Source organism: Triticum dicoccoides, chromosome 6A (assembly GCF_002162155.2).
Source record: "Triticum dicoccoides isolate Atlit2015 ecotype Zavitan chromosome 6A, WEW_v2.0, whole genome shotgun sequence".
NCBI classification, from domain to species: domain Eukaryota; kingdom Viridiplantae; phylum Streptophyta; class Magnoliopsida; order Poales; family Poaceae; genus Triticum; species Triticum dicoccoides.
The window spans coordinates 594,060,108-594,081,239 of NC_041390.1; the positions used below are offsets into that span (position 1 = coordinate 594,060,108).

General features: G+C 46.5%; 1 pseudogene; it reads right to left on the reverse strand.

Moving 5' to 3' along the window:
• Positions 1-8,640: 8,640 nt before the first annotated feature.
• Positions 8,641-9,845, reverse strand: LOC119316057 (annotated as a pseudogene).
• Between the last annotated feature and the right edge of the window lie 11,287 nt (positions 9,846-21,132).

Consider the following 21,132-nt stretch of genomic DNA (forward strand, 5'->3'; position numbering starts at 1 on the left):
ACCAGTTAGATGTAAAACATGACTTTTGCAGTAAGAACCCCAACTTTCTCATATCCAATCGTTGTATCCCAATTTCAAATCTTCACATCGTCGATGCCCAAATTGTACAATGGTTGCTTGTACTAGATCACTGATTATGCAAAGAAAACTTAATATGGTTAAGCCAATCTGTTCCTAGTTCATCCCATGCTGGACCGCCCCAAACACAAATATGAGAGTACATGTCAAGCACAAATTTCTGAATACATGTCTAAGTGGATCATCCTGAGCAGAAATATTATTATCTTGATAGCACATGAAAGAAAAAAATATTCCCTTTGCCTCTAGTTATAGTGCTTCTTGCTCTTCAGTCTTCATGTGCTGGAAAAGATGACACCAAACAAATCCTTCAGTTTGAGTACAAGACGTGCAAGGGCACCTAAAGTATTTGCTCATGAGCTAATCAAATGAATATGCATCAACAATACATTGTACTAGCAGGACTGCAGGAACATATCTGGTCCCTACTAGCAGAAAAAAAAAACTTATTTCCCAAATTATTTTTACCACCGTGATTGTCTAACTAGAGAGATGATAATGTTAAGCTTAGCATCCAGTCCTTCATTTTGTTATGCAGAAATTAACAGATAATGGACCAATCCATCACAAGCACAGGGAGGAGCTGAAAGTAAAAATGCTTTATCCTTCATTACACTGAAGTTGTTATTCTGATTGATTCCATTGGACAACAAGTATTACTTTAAAAAATGCATGGTTAAAACTTAAAAGGAACACTTTTCTGGAGCACTGATATGACATTGCAATGCCAGCACTTTCTTATTGCTGCCCACGAATTTTGGTTCTAAAAAAGAAAATTGAAACTCTAACAGCAACAAACAAATAAATATATTACGACGGCACAAAGGCAAGTCCGCACACAGATCGAAAGCAAAAAACATGAGTCAAATACATGGAAGAGAACCATTTTCTGCTCTTGTATGTAGAGACTAGAGATTCTAAAAAAAAATCTTGCTTCAATCATAATTTCACTCAACAAGTTCAGAGCCTTACAAGTTTTTCTATGGAGAATCAGTGAGGGTTTAACAGCAAGTAGAATTCTTTACCTCCTTAAGACCCTGATTGGAGGCCTTGTATACGCTTGTAAATAGTTTACCGGTGTAATTTATTATCCCATAGAAGCAACCAGTATTTTACCGGTGATATTTCAAGATTGCCGACCGCCGTGGTCAAGCCGTCATTCAGGAGTCGCGTCTTCAAGTGCCCGCGCTCTCCGCCTGATTCAGTCTGCATGCCACCTGCTCCTTGCCGCCTCAACCTGATGGTCGGCAGGAGCTCCGACCATGCAACGCCAAGCAGTGCGGTGCACCCACATCAGGGACCTGCGGAGGGTGTCAATCCTGCAGTCAGTGTTGCCGATGCCTCGTCCCGTTGCCCGTGGCTTCGTTCGGCGACGCGTCCGCTCGTACTGTCGATCGATAGAGAGAGATGAATGCTAGGCGAGAAACGACGGACAGAGCAGTGTGTTGAAACCGCGGAATATAGGTGTATTTAGTAAAACCGGTGTAAAAAAATACGAACTGAAACGACTAACCACGTAATTAAAGGCCGTCCATTTTATTTTATGGATGTATACCTTACCAGTGTACTGGGCAGAAAAACTATGTTCCAATTGTAAGAATTATGGAAGCGTTCCTACTCCTCGAGGAAGCCGCGTGGTCTGTATATATTAGGACGAGAAGAAGCCCTCGTCGTGGCATACAAGAGGATTTGATTACGGGAAAGAGATTCAAACTACTACGGGAGAGACATAGAATATGGTTGAGATTACATGTGGAGATAAACATAAACTCTAACACCCTCCCTTAATCTCAACTATCCTACATTCAAAGTCCTCTTGAACTCCTCAAATGGTTTTGCTCGAAGTGCTTTAGTGAATCCGTCCGCCACTTGATCTTTGAAAGGAATGAACCGTATCTCAAGTTTTTTTGCTGCCACCCTTTCTCGCACAAAATGAAAGTCAATCTCTATATGCTTAGTTCTTGCATGAAACACAGGATTGGCAGACAAATAAGTTGCTCCTAAATTGTCACACCATAAGCACGATATACGGTTATGTTTAACTCCCATCTCATCCAATAATGACTCAATCCAAATAATCTCTGCAGTAGCATTGGCCAAAGACTTGTACTCAGCTTCCGTACTTGACCTAGACACAGTGGCTTGTTTCGTGGCACTCCATGACACAAGATTAGGACCAAAAAATACTGCAAAGCCTCCAGTTGATTTTCTGTCATCACTGCAACCTGCCCAGTTAGTATCAGAGAAAGCACTAACAAGAGTGGAACTAGAGCGTCTGAAATGAAGTCCTATCCCCATAGTATGCTTGACATATCTTACAATTCTTTTGACAGCTGACCAATGTGCAGTAGTAGGTGCATGGAGATATTGACAAACCTTGTTAACCGCAAAGGAGATATCTGGACGAGTGAGTGTCAAGTATTGTAGTGCACCAACAGTACTTCTATACTTTGTACTATCTTCCTCCTGAAGTGACTCCCCTTCATATGCTGACAATTTCTCTGAAGATGACAAAGGTGTAGGCACAGGCTTGCAATTTGTCATCCCCATGCGGGATAGAAGCTCATTGACATATTTCTCTTGACTTAACACTATACCATCTTGAGTTTTCTTGACTTCAATGCCTAGAAAGAAGTGCAAGTCTCTCAGATCCTTCAAGGAAAACTCTGAGCTCAAATCATGCAGGAGAGCATTAGTAGCACTTTGTGATGAACTTGCAACTATAATATCATCCACATAAATGAGCACAAAGATTACTACTCTTGCCTTGTTATAAATAAACAGAGATGTATCAGCTTTGGAAGCAATAAAACCAAGACATTTTAATTGTGAGCTCAACCTGGAGTACCATGCTCTGGGTGCTTGTTTTAAGCCATAGAGTGCTTTATCAAGTTTACACACATAATGTGGTGTCTTCTTATTCTCATACCCAGGTGGTTGTCTCATGAACACCTCCTCTTCGAGAACACCATGCAAAAACGCGTTCTGTACATCTAGCTGTCTTAGACTCCATCCTCTAGACACAGCAATAGCCAACACAAGTCTTATAGTTGCAGCTTTTACAACAGGACTGAAAGTATCTTCATAGTCTATGCCATACCGTTGTTTAAACCCCTTTGCAACTAGACGGGCCTTATACCTGTCAATGGAGCCATCTGCCTTTTTCTTATCATGTACACCCATGTACAGTCAATAATATTTTTACCTCTTTGATCAGGTACAAGATGCCAAGTCTTATTCCTCATCAGTGCAGAATACTCCCCATCCATTGCTTTTCTCCACTTAGGATCACCAAGTGCATCTCTTAATGTTGTTGGTTCTCCTGAAATACATAACATGCCATATGGTATAGTGCCATCTTTCCTTATTTTCAGATTACGTATACCTATTTGTAGCATGGTCATAACTTGAGAAGAAACTGCTGCTGGCTGCTGTATAGGCATGTGCACAGAATCCGCAGAAGATCCTCCAGCCACTGACCCGTCAGGTGCTGGTGCGCCAGGGTGCAGAGAAGATCTAGTGGTCCACGATGTGGCCCCCCGGCTACTGGACGCTCGGGAACCCGCAGGGCTCGTGGGCACAGAAGATCCACCATCCGCCGCTGGCAGTTGCATGCGCACGCGGTGCGGAGCGGATCCGATGGCGCGGCTGTCCCCGCGGTCGGGTGACGCCGCAGCGCGGGAGTGGCCGCTCCAGGAGCCTGGCCCGCTATCACCTGCAGCGAGATCCGAGGGAGATGCGCCCCTGGGATTCGATGCCTGCAAACGGACAGGGGTGGAAGGCGCCGCCAAATCAGCTCCGGGATCTGCACCAGCTTCATCCCCTTGTGGAGCATGAAATAATACATCATTTTGGACCATATTTTCATGATTTTGATTGTTTTGACCACCGTATTCGCCAGCAACCTGCACAGGCATAAGATTGGAACTAGGCACAACAGAATCATCAGCATATTGGTTAGTACAATTGTCTTCCCCATGTTCAAAGTTTCGAAAATTTGATAGAGAAGAAGAATTTCCTTACGGAGAAGAGCACCTGCATTGGGATGAAGCGATGCAAAAGGGAACACGGATTCATCAAAAACAACATCTCGAGATATGTAGATCCTGCCGGTACGAACATCTAGGCATTTTACCCCTTTATGCATAGGGCTATAGCCTAAGAAGACACACTGTTTTGAGCGAAAAGCAAGTTTACGTGTGTTGTAGGGTCGAAGATTTGGCCAACATGCGCAACCAAAGATACGAAGAGATGTGTAATTAGGTGTTACCCCAAGAAGCCGTGTGATGGGTGTCTCAAGCTGAATGACTTTGCTTGGAAGCAAGTTAATGAGATAGGTAGCAGTTAAGAAGGCTTCATCCCAAAACTTGAGTGGCATAGATGCATTTGCTAGTAATGCAAGACCTACATCAACAATATGACGATGCTTTCTTTCAGCTGATCCATTCTGTTGATGAGCATGAGGGCAAGCGACATGATGTGAGATGCCAAGTTTTTGAAAGAAGGAGTTGAGTTTCTCATACTCACCACCCCAGTCGGTTTGCATAGCAATGATCTTAGAATTCAGTTTGCGTTCAACAAGATTTTGAAAGTTAATAAAAACTTGGAAGACATCAGACCGCTTCTTTAACAAGTAAATCCAAGTAAATTTACTATAATCATCAATGAAGCTTACATAATAGGAAAATCTACCAACTAAGGTGGGGGCTGGCCCCCATACATCTAAGAATATAAGTTGTAGTGGAGCATTGGATACACTGGTAGAAATAGGATAGGGTAACTGATGACTTTTGGCCTGTTGACAGGGACCACAAACTGACTCAACACTGGACTCATATGAGAGTTTATTTTTACTAAGAATATAACTAACAATTACTGAAGATGGATGACCTAAACGACTATGCCACTTTGCTGAAGATGGCTTGGTGACGACATATGCTTGTTTGTTGAACCAAGATGATGATGATGATGATGATATGAGTGGGTAGAGACCTCCCACTCACCGTCCTCTAAGAATGATTCTCCTTGTTGCTAGGTCCTTAACCTAGAAAAAGTGAGGATAAAACTCTATAAGAACATTGTTGTCAAGAGTGAATCTATGGACAGAAATAAGATTTTTGAATGTTTCGGGAACATGTAAAACATCTTTCAAGTGTAGATGTTTTACGGGGTTTTTAACAATCGTACTGCCAATATGTGTGATCTCCATACCTGAACCACTTGCCGTGTGAATTTGATCGCCTTCATTGTACCTTTCCCGCATTGTCGGCTTGTCAAGTTCGCCGGTAATGTGGTTTGTAGCTCCGGAGTCGGCATACCAATTCGTATCCACACCGTAGGAGACAGCATGTGCCCCCTTCACCTCCTGGTCGTTTTCTTCATAGCGCCACCAACATGAGCGTGCACCCCCTGGATGATGTTTAAGACAGATCTGACATTCAGGGTAGTCATGCTGTTGATCACGCCCGAGCTGCTGCTGTTGTCGAGAACGTCCTCTGTTGCCGCCGCCTCCACCAGCAGGAGAGGGCTGTAGATCGCCATGACCGCGCCCCCTTCCTCCTCGCCCGCGGTAGGATCTTCCACGAGCTTGGCCACGACCTCTGTACGCCGCATTAGCAGAAGTGTGGAAGCTGCCTGATGATGGATCGCCGAGCATCTCCATCCTCTGGTCAAAGGCGGAGATTTGCGCAAAAAGATCATCTGGCGTAATCTGATTCTTGACAACACCAATTGCCGCAACCACCGGATCATAGTCATGGTCTAGTCCTGCCAAGATATAGTCCACCATCTCCGGATCTGACACCGGACGGCCAGCAACAGCTAGCTCATCTGCAAGATTCTTCATCTTCGACATGAAAGCAGAGCTTGACATAGAGCCCTTCTTGGTTGTGGTGATCCAATCCTCAAGTTTGTGATCCTGGACTGCGACTGGGAAGCGAAGAGCATTGTCACGGTTGTCCAAAGCTCGAAGGTGGATTCCTTCCCAACAACCTATCCAAGAATTTCTGGTGTCATAGAGTTTAGCAGATATGAGAGGACCTGTTGATCCTTTGCGATCCATGGCCCATACAGCGGGTTCGGCTCCATGGCCGAGGTCTTGTCCGCCTTGGTGATCTCCACGGTCTTGGGTGGAACGGCATCGGAATTGTCCAAGAGTCCTGTCACCTGTGCTCCTCCCAGGGCAGGTAAGACTTGCGTCTTCCAGAGGATGAAATTTCCTCTCGCAAGCTTCTCTGATGGAGGCGCGCCAAGGTTGAGGGCGACTCCTGTTGATGAGGACATGATGACGACGCCGATGTGTTTGGGGTTTGATTTTTGTGGCTAGATGTGTATGGAAGAGGATGCTCTGATTACCATGTAAGAATTATGAAAACGTTCCTACTCCTCGAGGGAGCCGCGTGGTCTGTATATATTGGGACGAGAAGAAGCCCTCGTCGTGGCGTACAAGAAGAGGATTTGATTACAGGAAAGAGATTAAGGGAGGGTGTTAGAGTTTATGTTTGAGATTACATGTGGAGATAAACATAAACTCTAACACCAATCAGTCCCTAAAGCACACAAGAGAGAGTTGTATAGTTCCGTTGTTTCAGCCAAAGATAGAAATGTGAATGGGAGATGAATTCTAATTAAGCTTGATGTGATTTTGAGTTTTCTAAAAGGAGTTGTGGTTGCCAGTCATGTGAAAGAGATGGATATGCTACTTCTTGAACATATGACAGTACAAATATGAGCTATGATGACACTTGTTGACAATGTGCAATCTTCGGACCAATGTGTTTTTGGATATCATACAACAACAAACAACATGCTTTGTTTAAACAATAATGAAACTCATTAAAAAAACAATAATGAAACCAGTCAAAGCCATACAAGTTGTTCACTGGTAAATACAGTACTAAGCAGCACATGAGAGGGGAGAAGCCATTAGAGAGAAATCTGTAGGAGGAGGGAGAGGGGGACTGGAGTTGGAGAAACGGTGCTGACCTTGATGCTGAGCCTGCGAGGCGAAGAAGGCGAGCAGATCGAGCACCACCAGCTTGCCTACGGTGAGATACTGCTGGATCTAGGAGTACCGGGGAGGAGGCGACCGTGGAGGCAGCACCGCCCACTCGACCACTACCAGCTTGGCTCCGGAAAGGTACAAATGGGCAGCTGAGCGGGTGGGGAGCCCGTGGTCATCGGGGTGGAGGAGACCGTGGCGGCGGCAGCCCGGTACCTGACGAGGATGTGCAGCGCGTCGTCGGGATGCGCAGTAGAGGGAGCCAAGAGGCCTGGAATCCGGGGTGGGAGGGGGAGGAGGCAGGGAGCAACTGCCTAGGGAGTAGTCGTCGTCCACCAGATAAGCACCAGATCTGTGCAGCCGCCACCGTCGACGAGCGATAGGGGAACAGGAGAGCTATACGGAGATCAGTCCTTTGAAGAAGAAGGACCTGAAGCAGATTAGTGGGGAGCGAAGGGATATTTTTGCACAAAATCATATACTTATGAGTACAGACCCCTTCGCTCCGATCTATGCCATACGTCCCAAATCCAACGGTCCAGAATCACTTTTCTATTTTTGCACCTGATGTGCAGATTCTATACTAGTCGCTCCCTGTTTATGCAATCTACTAGGACAATGCCCGTGCGTTGCAACGGGATATAAATATTCTAGTATGTTAGTTTGTTATTGCTTGTCCATATGAATATGAATATAAATGTTTATCAGTTTGTACCCATGATTTAGTTACCCGGACATTGTAACGGGGTATATGCTGAATGTGTTTAACCTATATCTTTAGGGCAACATTCTTGACTTTGTAATATTATTATAGGTGAATACCCGTTCGTGCTACGGGATACAAAATATAATGAGAAAAGTTACACGGGATAATAATATAGCTTTGTGGTGATTATATCAAAATTCCACCTCTATTATAATGGACGTGCACCCTAACAAGACTATTTCAGCCCCATAAAAAAAACTGAATGCATCAATCGAATATTTTTATTTTCCTTTTGGGGATGGGCATTAAGCAAATGTCCATCACGTCTTGTGACAAATATAGGACTGGTTCCAAGCTCAAAATAAAATAAAACAGGACTGGCTCGATTCCTCCTCTTACCACTCTACACTCTCCATTTCTTTTTCATTGAGATCTCCAAACACAAACTCAACTCATCTCTTTTCCATTGGCATCTCCTTATACACCCTCTACAAGTTATTTCCTTTCCAATGAGGTCCGCGGCTCCCAGCAGCAAAGCTGACAAATTGATAATGAAGAAGAAACACCATAGTTAAATAACCCGCCGAGCATCATGTCTTGTTGGTCCAAATCTGTAGATGTCTATGAGAAAACTGAAAACCCAGTTAAATAACTAAATCATCTGAGCTTATGCTTTGCTATTCCCTACAATTATTTCCATTATCAAATGAAAAGTGTAAATTTGGGTGGACAGTATTAACTACAGATACTATACAACCCGTTCATATACTGAAATTCATTAGAAAAACATAATCTCAAACCTACTCTATTACTTCAGAAATAAATGATACAAATGTAGAAGCTATAGGAAAGTGAATCAACCTGGGAACCAAAAATGACTGGAACAAAAGCATGGGTACAGAGATGAACTGAACGTGATTTGTTTTGCCGTACCGCAGAAAGACAAGATGAGGTAGACGATGACGTGGACTGTGCTGGCAGCGACAATGTTGGCCTCGTTCTCTGCAAGCGCTTGCCGGATCTGTTCATCTCCTTGCCTCATCCACACGAAGGGGGGAAGCTGGTCATGTGGACTCCAGCCGATGGACTCGAGGAGGCTAGAGGAAAGGGAGGACGTAAGGCAACGAAGGCCCTTACTGCTACTGCCCCTCACATCTAAGCAATATGCTACAGAAGACACATGGTTATGCCATTGATCCATACCACATTCAAATACCTTCGTGAAGTTTTGGCCGTCGCGTGCCACCATAATGAGGAAGAGGCGGGGAGCGAAGGCGGCAGATTCGATGCCTGTGTCAGCTCATCTTGCTCTTGCCGGAGAACACGGACACACCCCGGGGGCATCAATGTGGCGGTAGCGGTGAAATAGTCTGCCGGGACAGGCTTCTTGATGCCCGTCGTCACGCCGTCCTCCCCGTAGACTCCCCTCAGGCCCTCGTCAGTGGTGCGCGGCGTGACGTATATCTTGTAAAGCGCAGGCACGCACTTCCTGCCGGCGCCCCTATCCCTGTCGCTGGTGAACTCCTACATGAGCCACGACGTCTTGCGCTTCTAGGATGGGGACGGGACGCAGTAGAACCTGAAGCTATTCTTAAGCCCTCGCTCTTCGGGAAGCTCCTCCTTGGTATGATCCAGCCACCAGTACCCGCCGGTCTGGACGCTGCGGTCGGCGCGCTTGTTCTTCATCGCCGCGCACGGGCTCTGGAACTTGGATTGGCCGAGGAACCACAAAGTGTGCTAGCCCGTGCGGGCGCTGGCCGGTGGGTGAAGCTGCTGCAACGCGTAGGGACCATTGGCGTACATGTCGGCGTGGAAGATGACCCCCCGCATGTCCGGCATCTTGTCGTCGTCGGCGATCCACCGGTTGAGGAACCCCATACTATCCACATTTGTCGGGTTGAAGTAGACGTCGGGAGGCAGCGGCGACGGCTGCTTGAGTTCGTTAAACCCGCCGGGACTGGGCGGAGGCGCCATGGACATGGAGCTACTGGCTCAGGCTCCAACTTCGGCGTCGGCGGAAGTTGATCTCTTGATTGCTTTCCTCGCTTTCATGACGGCCATGGTTTCCTAGCTAGCAATCTGCATGAGTTTCTCCGTGCAATCTGCATGACCAAACATAACAGTAACGATTAATCATGCATAAATAGAATCAAATTGAGTACAAACACAAGAGTTTGAATGAATTTGTATCATGATATGGCACTCTATTCTTTTGATGACAGGGAAAAAAGGCATCTAAGAAACACCATGCAGCCTCCCAAGCAATTGCAAAGAAATCATCTGATTATATCAGTTACTAATTAATCAATTACCCATGGGTCTCGTTCGGCCGGTGCCGCATCTCCAACCAGTTCCCTTGCTTCTTCGCGGGCGCCTCATGTAGTCCCAGCCACAACTCGCCGATCTTGCGCACCGCGATGGAGCAATTGACGATGGAGCAACAAGAAGGACACGTCGCCGCTTTTGGGAGGTGAGGTCGACGTGGATAACGGCCGCGACGTCGGCAAGGCTAGTATGGGCGTAGCCGCCAGATGGGCTAGGGGCGGTAGGCCTCATCGGACCAGCAGCCGCGGCGGCAAGTACGACGGTGTGGTCGGGCCGAGGAGGGCGGTGTTGGGGAACGTTGCAGAAAATTAAATTTTTTCCTACGGTTTCACCAAGATCCATCTATGAGTTCATCTAAGTAACGAGTCAAGGGAGAGAGTTTGCATCTACATACCACTTGTAGATCGCGTGCGGAAGCTTGCAAGGTGATGATGTAGTCGTACTCGACGTGATTCGAATCACCGATGACCAAGTGCTGAACGGACAGCACCTCCGCGTTCAACACACGTACGGGACGGAAGACGTCTCCTCCTTCTTGATCCAGCAAGGGGGAAGGAGAGGTTGAGGAAGACAGCTCCACCGGCAGCACGACGGCGTGGTGATGGTGGAGAGGCAGTACTCCGACAGGGCTTCGCCAAGCACACAACGGAGGAGGAGAGGTGTTGGGGAGGGGAGGGCTGCACCTTGGAGGGTGGTGCGGCTGCCCTCCCCTCACCCCTCTATTTATAGGGGGAAGGGAGAAGGGGGCCGGCCCCCTAGAACCCATCTAGGGGGGTGCGGCGGCCTAGGGGAGAGGGGAGAGGGTGGCTTGCCCCCCAAGCCAAGGGGGCGCCCCCTCTAGGGTTCCCCCCTCAACCCTAGGCGCATGGGCCCAAGGGAGGGGGTGCGGCCAGCCCACCAGGGGCTGGCTCCCTGCCCCACGCAGCCCATGTGGCCCCCCGGGAGGGGGTGGACCCCCGGAACCCTTCCGGTGGCCCCGGTACAATACCGGTATGACCCCGAAACTTCCCGGTGTCCGTTTGACAACTTCCCATATATAAATCTTTACCTCCGGACCCTTCCGGATCTCCTCGTGACGTCCAGGATCCCATCCGGGACTCCGAACAACATTCAGTAGTCACATACTAGTCTTCCTAATAACCCTAGCGTCACCGAACCTTAAGTGTGTAGACCCTACGGGTTCGGGAGACATGCAGACATGACCGAGATGCTCTCAGTCAATAACCAACAGCGGGATATGGATACCCATGATGGCTCCCACATGCTCCTCGATGTTGTCATCGGATGAACCACGATGTCGAGGATTCGATCAAACCCTGTATGCAATTCCCTTTGTCAATCGGTACGTTACTTGCCCGAGACTCGATTGTCGGTATCCCAATACCTTGTTCAGTCTCGTTACCGGCAAGTCACTTTACTCGTACCATAATGCATGATCCCGTGTCCAACACCATGGTCACATTGAGCTCATTATGATGATGCATTACCGAGTGGGCCCAGAGATACCTCTCCGTCATACGGAGTGACAAATCCCAGTCTCGATCCGTGTCAACCCAACAGATACTTTCGGAGATACCTGTAATGCACCTTTATAGTCACCCAGTTACGTTGTGACGTTTGATACACCCAAGGCACTCTTACGGTATCCGGGAGTTACACGATCTCATGGTCGAAGGAAGAGATACTTGACACTGGCAAAGCTCTAGCAAAACGAACTACACGATCTTTTATGCTATGCTTAGGATTGGGTCTTGTCCATCACATCATTCTCCTAATGATGTGATCCCGTTATCAACGACATCCAATGTCCATAGTCAGGAAACCATGACTATCTGTTGATCACAACGAGCTAGTCAACTAGAGGCTCACCAGGGACATATTGTGGTCTAAGTATTCACACGTGTATTACGATTTCCGGATAATACAGTTATAGCATGAATAAAAGACATTTATCATGAACATTGAAATATAATAATACTTTTATTATTGCCTCTAGGGCATATTTCCAACAGTCTCCCACTTGCACTAGAGTCACCAATCTAGTTGCATTGTGATGAATCGAACACCCATAGAGTTCTGGTGTTGATCATGTTTTGCACGCGAGAGAGGTTTAGTCAGCGGATCTGCGACATTCAGATCCGTGTGCACTTTGCAAATCTCTATGTCTCCATCTTGAACATTTTCACGGATGGAGTTGAAACGACGCTTGATGTGCCTGGTCTTCTTGTGAAACCTGGGCTCCTTGGCGAGGGCAATAGCTCCAGTGTTGTCACAGAAGAGTTTGATCGGCCCCGACGCATTGGGTATGACTCCTAGGTCGGTGATGAACTCCTTCACCCAAATCGCTTCATGCGCTGCCTCCGAGGCTGCCATGTACTCCGCTTCACACGTAGATCCCGCCACGACGCTCTGCTTGCAGCTGCACCAGCTTACTGCTCCACCATTCAACATATACACGTATCCGGTTTGTGACTTAGAGTCATCTAGATCTGAGTCGAAGCTAGCGTCGACGTAACCCTTTACGACGAGCTCTTCGTCTCTTCCATAAACGAGAAACATGTCCTTCATCCTTTTCAGGTACTTCAGGATATTCTTGACCGCTGTCCAGTGTTCCTTGCCGGGATTACTTTGGTATCTTGCTACCAAACTTACGGCAAGGTTTACATCGGGTCTGGTACACAGCATGGCATACATAATAGATCCTATGGCTGAAGCATAGGAGATGACACTCATCTCTTCTTTATCTTTTGCCGTGGTCGGTGACTGAGCCGAGCTCAATCTCACACCTTGTAACATAGGCAAGAACCCCTTCTTGGACTGATCCATTTTGAACCTCTTCAAAATCTTATCAAGGTATGTGCTTTGTGAAAGACCTATGAGGCGTCTCGATCTATCTCTATAGATCTTGATGCCTAATATATAAGCAGCTTCTCCAAGGTCCTTCATTGAAAAACACTTATTCAAGTAGGCCTTAATGCTGTCCAAAAATTCTATATTATTTCCCATCAAGAGTATGTCATCTACATATAATATGAGAAATGCTACAGAGCTCCCACTCACTTTCTTGTAAAAGCAGGCTTCTCCATAAGTCTGCATAAACCCAAACGCTTTGATCATCTCATCAAAGCGAATATTCCAACTCCGAGATGCTTGCACCAGCCCATAAATGGATCGCTGGAGCTTGCATACTTTGTTAGCGTTCTTAGGATCGACAAAACCTTCCGGCTGCATCATATACAGTTCTTCCTTAAGATGCCCGTTAAGGAATGCTGTTTTGACGTCCATCTGCCATATCTCATAATCATAGTATGCGGCAATTGCTAACATGATTCGGACGGACTTTAGCTTCGCTACGGGAGAGAATGTGTCGTCGTAGTCAATCCCTTGAACTTGTCGATAACCCTTAGCGACAAGTCGAGCCTTATAGATTGTAACATTACCATCCGCGTCCGTCTTCTTCTTAAAGATCCATTTGTTTTCTATCGCTCGCCGATCATCGGGCAAGTCTGTCCAAGTCCATACTTTGTTTTCATACATGGATTCTATCTCGGATTTCATGGCTTCAAGCCATTTGTTGGAATCCGGGCCCGCCATCGCTTCTTCATAGTTCGAAGGTTCATTGTTGTCTAACAACATGATTTCCAGGACAGGGTTGCCGTACCACTCTGGTGCGGAACGTGTCCTAGTGGACCTACGAAGTTCAGCAGTAACTTGATCCGAAGTACCTTGATCATCATCATTGTTTTCCTCTTCAGTTGGTGTGGGCATCACAGGAACGGTTTCCTGCGCTGCGCCACTTTCCCGCTCAAGAGGTAGTACTTCATCGAGTTCTACTTTCCTCCCACTTACTTCTTTCGAGAGAAACTCTTTTTCCAGAAAGCATCCGTTCTTGGCAACAAAGATCTTGCCTTCGGATCTTAAGTAGAAGGTTTACCCGACAGTTTCCTTAGGGTATCCTATGAATACGCATTTTTCCGACTTGGGTTCGAGCTTTTCAGGTTGAAGTTCTTGACATAAGCATCGCATCCCCAAACTTTTAGAAACGACAGCTTAGGTTTCTTTCCAAACCATAATTCATACGGTGTCGTCTCAACGGATTTAGACGGTGCCCTATTTAAAGTGAATGTAGCTGTCTCTAGAGCGTATCCCCAAAATGATAGCGGTAAATCGGTAAGAGACATCATAGACCGCACCATATCCAATAGGGTGCGATTACGACGTTCGGACACACCGTTTCGCTGAGGTGTTCCAGGCGGCGTGAGCTGTGAAACGATTCCACATTTCCTTAAGTGTGTACCAAATTCGTGACTTAAGTATTCTCCTCCACGATCTGATCGTAAGAATTTTATCTTTCGGTCACGTTGATTCTCTACCTCATTCTGAAATTCCTTGAACTTTTCAAAGGTCTCAGACTTGTGTTTCATTAAGTAGACATACCCATATCTACTCAAGTCATCTGTGAGAGTGAGAACATAACGATATCCTCCGCGAGCCTCAACGCTCATTGGACCGCACACATCGGTATGTATGATTTCCAACAAGTTGGTTGCTCGCTCCATTGTTCCGGAGAACAGAGTCTTGGTCATTTTGCCCAAAAGGCATGGTTCGCACGTGTCAAACAATTCATAATCAAGAGACTCTAAAAGTCCATCGGCATGGAGCTTCTTCATGCGCTTGACACCAATGTGACCAAGGCGGCAGTGCCACAAGTATATGGGACTATCGTTATCAACTTTAAATCTTTTGGCATCTACACTATGAACATGTGTAATATTACGCTCGAGATTCATTAAGAATAAACCATTGACCATCGGAGCATGACCATAAAACATATCTCTCATATAAATCGAACAACCATTATTCTCAGACTTAAATGAGTAGCCATCTCGTATTAAACGAGATCCAGATACAATGTTCATGCTCAAACTTGGCACTAAATAACAATTATTAAGGTTCAAAACTAATCCCGTAGGTAAATGTAGAGGCAGCGTGCCGACGGCGATCACATCGACTCTGGAACCATTCCCGACGCGCATCGTCACCTCGTCCTTCGCCAGTCTCCGTTTATTCCGCAGCTCCTGCTGTGAGTTACAAATATGAGCAACGGCACCGGTATCAAATACCCAGGAGTTACTACGAGTACTGGTAAGGTACACATCAATCACATGTATATCAAATATACCTTTGGTGTTGCCGGCCTTCTTATCCGCTAAGTATTTGGGGCAGTTACGCTTCCAGTGACCCTTCCCCTTGCAATAAAAGCACTCAGTCTCAGGCTTGGGTCCATTCTTTGACTTCTTCCCGGTAACTGGCTTACCAGGCGCGGCAACATCTTTGCCGTCCTTCTTGAAGTTCTTCTTACCCTTGCCCTTCTTGAACTTAGTGGTCTTATTGACCATCAACACTTGATGTTCTTTCTTGATTTCAGCCTCTGCTGACTTCAGCATCGAGAACACTTCAGGAATGGTCTTTTCCATCCCCTGCATGTTGTAGTTCATCACAAAGCTCTTGTAGCTTGGTGGGAGCGACTGGAGGATTCTGTCAATGACCGCCTCATCTGGGAGGTTAATGTTCAGCTGGGTCATACGGTTGTGCAACCCAGACATCTTCAGGATGTGCTCACTGACAGAACTGTTTTCCTCCATCTTACAACTGTAGAACTTGTCGGAGACATCATATCTCTCGACCCGGGCATGAGCTTGAAAAACTAGTTTCAGCTCTTCGAACATCTCATATGCTCCGTGGTGCTCAAAACGCTTTTGGAGCCCCGGTTCTAAGCTGTAAAGCATGCCGCACTGAACGAGGGATTAATCATCAGCACGAGACTGCCAAGCATTCATAATGTCTTGGTTCTCTGGGACGGGAGCGTCACCTAGCGGTCCTTCTAGGACATATTGTTTCCTGGCAGCTATGAGGATGATCCTCAGGTTCCGGACCCAGTCCGTATAGTTGCTGCCATCATCTTTCAGCTTGGTTTTCTCTAGGAACGCGTTGAAGTTCATGTTGACATTAGCGTTGGCCATTGATCTACAAGACATATTTGCAAAGGTTTTAGACTAAGTTCATGATAATAAAGTTCTAATCAAATTATGAACTCCCACTTAGATTAGACATCCCTCTAGTCATCTAAGTGTTACACGATCCGAGTCGACTAGCCCGTGTCCGATCATCACGTGAGACGGACTAGTCATCGTCGGTGAACATTCTCATGTTGATCGTATCTTCCATACGATTCGTGTTCGACCTTTCGGTCTCCGTGTTCCGAGGCCATGTCTGCACATGCTAGGCTCGTCAAGTTAACCCTAAGTGTTTTCGCTGTGTAAAACTGTCTTACACCCGTTGTATGTGAACGTAAGAATCCATCACACCCAATCATCACGTGGTGCTTAGAAGCGACGAACTGTAGCAACGGTGCACAGTTAGGGGAGAACACTTCTTGAAATTTTTGTAAGGGATCATCTTATTTACTACCGTCGTCCTAAGTAAACAAGATGCATAAACATAATAAACATCACATGCAATTATATAGTTGTGACATGATATGGCCAATATCATATAGCTCCATTGATCTTCATCTTCGGGGCTCCATGATCATCTTGTCACCGGCTTGACACCATGATCTCCATCATCATGATCTCCATCATCGTGTCTTCATGAAGTTGTCACGCCAACGACTACTTCTACTTCTATGACTAACGTTTAGCAATAAACTAAAGTAGTTTACATGGCGTTATTCAATGACACGCAGGTCATACAAAAATAAAGACAACTCCTATGGCTCCTGCCGGTTGTCATACTCATCGACATGCAAGTCGTGAATCCTATTACAAAGAACATGATCTCATACATCACAATTCATCATTCATCACAACTTCTGGCCATATCACATCACATGATCAATCGCTGCAAAAACAAGTTAGACGTCCTCTAATTGTTGTTGCATCTTTTACGTGGCTGCAATTGGGTTCTAGCAAGAACGTTTTCTTACCTACGAATCACCACAACGTGATTTTGTCAACTTCTATTTACCCTTCATAAGGGCCCTGTTCATCGATTCCGCTCCAACTAAAGTGGGAGAGACAGACACCCGCCAGCCACCTTATGCAACTAGTGCATGTCAGTCGGTGGAACCGGTCTCACGTAAGCGTACGTGTAAGGTTGGTCCGGGCCGCTTCATCCCACAATACCGTTGAGCAAGAAAAGACTAGTAGAGGCAAGTAAGATGACAAAATCCACGCCCACAACAAAATTGTGTTCTACTCGTGCAAAGAGAACTACGCATAGACCTAGCTCATGATGCCACTGTTGGGGAACGTTGCAGAAAATTAAAATTTTTCCTACGGTTTCACCAAGATCCACCTATGAGTTCATCTAAGCAACGAGTCAAGGGAGAGAGTTTGCATCTACATACCACTTGTAGATCGCGTGCGGAAGCTTGCAAGGTGATGATGTAGTCGTACTCGACGTGATTCGAATCACCGATGACCAAGTGCTGAACGGACAGCACCTCCGCGTTCAACACACGTACGGGACGGAAGACGTCTCCTCCTTCTTGATCCAGCAAGGGGGAAGGAGAGGTTGAGGAAGACAGCTCCACCGGCAGCACGACGGCGTGGTGATGGTGGAGAGGCAGTACTCCGACAGGGCTTCGCCAAGCACACAACGGAGGAGGAGAGGTGTTGGGGAGGGGAGGGCTGCGCCTTGGAGGGTGGTGCGGCTGCCCTCCCCTCACCCCTCTATTTATAGGGGGAAGGGAGAAGGGGGCCGGCCCCCTAGAACCTATCTAGGGGGGGTGCGGCGGCCTAGGGAAGAGGGGAGAGGGTGGCTTGCCCCCCAAGCCAAGGGGGCGCCCCCTCTAGGGTTCCCCCCTCAACCCTAGGCGCATGGGCCCAAGGGAGGGGGTGCGGCCAGCCCACCAGGGGCTGGCTCCCTGCCCCACGCAGCCCATGTGGCCCCCCGGGAGGGGTGGCCCCTCCCGGTGGACCCCCGGAACCCTTCCGATGGCCCCGGTACAATACCGGTATGACCCCAAAACTTCCCGGTGTCCGTTTGACAACTTCCCATATATAAATCTTTACCTCCGGACCCTTCCGGATCTCCTCGTGACGTCCAGGATCCCATCCGGGACTCCAAACAACATTCGGTAGTCACATACTAGTCTTCCTAATAACCCTAGCGTCACCGAACCTTAAGTGTGTAGACCCTACGGGTTCGGGAGACATGCAGACATGACCGAGACGCTCTCAGTCAATAACCAACAGCGGGATCTGGATACCCATGATGGCTCCCACATGCTCCTCGATGTTGTCATCGGATGAACCACGATGTCGAGGATTCGATCAAACCCTGTATGCAATTCCCTTTGTCAATCGGTACGTTACTTGCCCGAGACTCGATCGTCGGTATCCCAATACCTTGTTCAGTCTCGTTACCGGCAAGTCACTTTACTCGTACCGTAATGCATGATCCCGTGTCCAACACCTTGGTCACATTGAGCTCATTATGATGATGCATTACCGAGTGGGCCCAGAGATACCTCTCCGTCATACGGAGTGACAAATCCCAGTCTCGATCCGTGTCAACCCAACAGATACTTTCGTAGATACCTGTAATGCACCTTTATAGTCACCCAGTTACGTTGTGACGTTTGATACACCCAAGGCACTCTTACGGTATCCGGGAGTTACACGATCTCATGGTCGAAGGAAGAGATACTTGACACTGGCAAAGCTCTAGCAAAACGAACTACACGATCTTTTATGCTATGCTTAGGATTGGGTCTTGTCCATCACATCATTCTCCTAATGATGTGATCCCTTTATCAACGACATCCAATGTCCATAGTCAGGAAACCATGACTATCTGTTGATCACAACGAGCTAGTCAACTAGAGGCTCACCAGGGACATATTGTGGTCTAAGTATTCACACGTGTATTACGATTTCCGGATAATACAGTTATAGCATGAATAAAAGACATTTATCATGAACATTGAAATATAATAATACTTTTATTATTGCCTCTAGGGCATATTTCCAACAGGCGGGCAGCGGCGGAGGGGGTCAAGCGGCAGAAAGACGAGCGGCGGCTAAGGAGCGATGGGGAGAGGTGGGTTGGAGCTGACGCTAACCTACCTAGCCAGATCGATGTGGGCTTTTGCGGGGCTTGGCCCATATACGTCTAGACGGGGCGAGCGAACAAGGGACGACGATCGCAAGCGACGTAAGAGGGGAAACGGAACGCTCCGTTTCTTTTAAGTAGTAGAGATACCTACTATTAAAGGAAGGTGATATTCTTGGTCTCGTCCCGTTTTGTTTGGTCACGCTTCAATTAATTTCACGTATGCTATTTGGTTTCATTACTTGTCACCCGTTTTGGCCCAACGGAGGAATCCCGTCTGGCGGCGCACGTGGCCCAGGTCCGGAGAGCTGGCAAAAAATAAAATTATTGATGGGAGGGTTCGATCTCATAACCTACCAATCGGCCACGCACAGTTTATCCAACTGACCTAGCTAGAGATATGATAGCATTTTTTTCTCCCGTTGCAACGCACGGACCTTTTTGCTAGTGTTATAAAAAGCGAGAAAAGCATACTTTTCGTCCCTTGATTCTTGGCGGAGTTTGGATTTGGTCCCTCAACTCCAAGGACAACTTGCACCGCTAACTACTGAAACCGGACAAGATTCATCCCTCATCACGGTTTTGACCGGCTTTGACTGCATCGACTCAAATTCATGTATTTTTTCCAAGTCCGCAAATTATTATTTTTCAAATTCAGGCACTATTTTCAAATATGTGAAATTTTTAAAAATTCTTGTACTTTTTTCAAATCCGCATACTTTTCCAAGTTCACTCAGTATACTTTTTTAAAGTTCATGTAATTTTAAAAATTGATGCACTTTCTCATATTCACATAGATTTTTTTGGAAAGAGTTCATGAATTTGAAAATTTTGTGCGAATTTGAAAAAAATACACAAACTTTAAAAAGTATGCGGATTTGAAATAAGTACACGAATTCCAAAAACACTTCATGGATTTGATAAAATTACACGAACTTGGGAAAAATATGCGGATTTCAAAAAAGTATGCGAATTGAAAATATACATATTTGAAAAAGTACACAAATTTCAAAATAATTCATGGATTTGAAAATATATGTTTATTTTGAAAAAAATATGTGACCTTGTAAAAACTACGTAAATTTGAAAAGAGTATGTGAATTTTAAAAAGTTCACGGATATAAAAAAATACGCGAATTTGAGTCAACACCGATCGAAACCGAGGTGAGTCAGCACCAAAATCAGTCAAAATCGAGACCATGGGCGAACCTCGTCCGGTTTCGATACTTGGGGGGTGCAAGTTGTCATGTTTCGGAGTCGAGGGACCAAATCTAGACTTCACCAAAAATTGAAGGACGAAAAATATATTTTTCTCTAAAAAAAGTCGGCTTGGTTGTTAATAGGACTCCATAGCTATATATAAACATGTCATGCCATTAAATGTTTGCATTAATTGAGTTTATCTAAGTCATATCTAAAAGGTGACGTCATGGTCTGGTCCTTTCATCATACTTACTTTTTTTTTCTGTTGCTACGATTTTTGTGGTGCGTGTTCTCCATATAGAGTGGAGTGAGAGCATCTACAGCCGGACCTCTCAAACTCTCCTCGTATGTCCGGGCGGGCTGCGGTTTTTTAACCCAGACGAACATCTCAAACGGGTCTCAAACGCCTGGACTGACCGGCACCCCTATATCCAGCTCAAATATAGGGCGGATATGGGGGCGCCGCCACGTCGGACCCTGCCCATGGTGGCCCACCCGACCCCACTTATATTCGTCCGCATTCTCTCGCGGGAGCAAACCATAGCCACTTCACTCCACTCCCCTTCACTCCTCTCCGCCACCCGAACTCACCTCCGGCGGTTTTCGGCCTTCTCCGCCATAACAGGCAGCAGATCGGACTCCGACCAGTCTGGATCCATCGATTGGGTGTCATCCCGTGTGGGTTGGAGGAGGCAATGAT